This window comes from Tupaia chinensis, unplaced genomic scaffold (assembly GCF_000334495.1).
Source record: "Tupaia chinensis unplaced genomic scaffold, TupChi_1.0 Scaffold000622_1, whole genome shotgun sequence".
Lineage (NCBI taxonomy): Eukaryota > Metazoa > Chordata > Mammalia > Scandentia > Tupaiidae > Tupaia > Tupaia belangeri.
In genome coordinates this window covers 10,531,968-10,534,331 of record NW_006160142.1, presented here as the reverse complement: position 1 = coordinate 10,534,331, position 2,364 = coordinate 10,531,968, and positions in this window count along the sequence as shown.

Here is a 2,364-nt window from a genome sequence, read left to right as displayed (position 1 = left end):
AGCCAGAAGCTTCATTCCTGCCATCTCAGACACTGACTTTTCTAGTTCATGTGATTTTAGGCACTTCCCAAGTAAACCCAGCAAATACTCTGTGGAGGGGAAGAGGAATATTGAATTTCTGAGGGACTTTAATTTGGAGCAGAGAAAGAGGTGAATATTACCTGGTGTAGGAGTCAAGTATCACTGTGACTCTGTGGGTGTGTCCCCTAAAACAGACTGTGGGAGAAGGAACGGCAGAAGCAGAAGGCCATTTGGGGCCATCCCATGAGCTTTTGAGAAAACAATCTCTCCCGGGACCAGTAGTTAGCGTAATGGCTATGTTGCTGGACTCCTATGTAGTCAACCACGGTTCGAGTCTCAGACCCGGTGGCTTAAACTCACGCCGGGCGCGTGTGTGTGCATGCCCAAGATCCCAAGAGGAGCGTGGAGGAGAAGTGACTGCAGCATGGCCATCCCCCTGAGGGGTGATTTCTCATTTTCTGTCTGTCTTTCTGGTGAGCACCCACACCCTATAGCAAAAACGTCTCAAAAAAAAAAAAATTCTCTCCCTAAAAATATGCTTCTCCTCACCATGCAAGCTAGAAAGAAAATAATAAAGAACAGCTTAGTACATTCAGAGGAGTACAGTTTAGGAAATTTTCTCACACTGAATTTGACTCTCAGATGAACTCAATGAGACAGGAAGAGTAAAAAAAAAAAAAAAAAATCTTACAAACCTAGGAAATGAGGCTTAGATAAGCCAAATGACCTAATTACTTCCAGAGCTGGAGCTAGAACCTTCTTACTGCAGAATTTCAGAATTTCAAGGTCTCTCGCTCTCTTTCTCTGTTTTAGATTTTTGTCATAGTGTATACACATGCTCCAGAAAGACAGACAGAGACCAAGACACCCTTCTCCTCCAGTCTCCTTTTTGGGATTCTGGGTATGTATGCCCGTGCTGCTGGATCCAGGGCTTGAACCACTCAGTCAACCATGTGGGATTCAGTACCTTAACCACCATGCCACCTGCTGGTCCCAAGTTCTTTCTATTGTACCTTGCCAAAAGCATATAATCAGCAGGTAAGGGATCAAACTGGTTTTCCCACCGAAGTATGCGTGATATGTCCAAAGTTCCACGTTAACCTTGAGTGCCTCCAGCCTTCATCTCAGCAATTGTCTTAACAGGAACCAAGGAGAGGCGAGAGATTAGGCGGTTTACGAGGAGAATTAACGGGAATTTCGTTTCCTTTTTTAGTTCTCAATTAGTTTTGCCTTACTGCAGTCTGCACTATCTGACATGCATTGGACAGAAACAGAAAGAGACACTAACATAGATAGATTGATGGATGAAAATTTATTTTAAAAACAGTATGTTATATAGTGTTTCAATTCTGATAAATTATTAAGAATGTTTTAAAATAAATGACCCCAATAGGGAAAGGTAGTGTTTTCTTGGTAGGCCCAGAAAGGTTCATGTACTCGAATGTTATGTAGTTCAAGCCTTTGAGTATTCGAGAGGATATTTTCTGAACTTTGGAAGATACTGTTCAGAAATAAAGGAACTGCTCACTCACACATAAGTTATTAAACCTTGGAGCTCACTCCACTGATTAAGCCCAGACATATAGATAGAGGCTAAGTACACCAGCAAGTTCCAGGAGAGTCTGAATATTTTCAGACGTGGCAGAAACTCAGAGGGTGCTGGAAGGTTTGACAAATAACCATCATTTTTCCCAGCCATGAATGACAACGTGCTTTCCATGGCATGTTTCTTGATACCCTATCAGAGACAACTCAGGGATAAATAAAATAGCAAACAAGCCCAATGTGACATATTCCTAAATAAGGACTGGGTCATATTGTTCTCCTGGCCTCGAAGCAGTTTTCACTCTGTGTTCTGGAGTGTTCCACAGCTATTGGCAGAGCTGACCATAGGAAAAACCATCTTAAGAGAGTTTTTAAAATTATTATTACTATTATTATTTTACACTAAATTACTATACATCATTTAGCTTGTAAAGAGAATTTATCCAACATGAAATACACCTCAGACCAGTCCAGCTTAGAATACTATACACCTCATCATCAACCAGTAATAAACCACTTTTGTATCCCATAAAAGAGAGATTTTTGAGTAGGATGAGAACTTGCTCACATTTACAAAACATATAATGCATGTGTCAAATGGAAGTTTATCCCAGAGGAACATAAATAAAAGACAAAGAAATGATTTTCAAATACTGGAATGTCATATGGAAATGGAGGTGTACAGACTGGGTTTTCAGGACTAACAACCGCCTTGAAATTTCAGAGACTTCAAACAACAATTTTTTTTTTCCTTTCTCACTAGGTAGTCCTACCTGTCTGTCTCTAATCTGAGGTGGA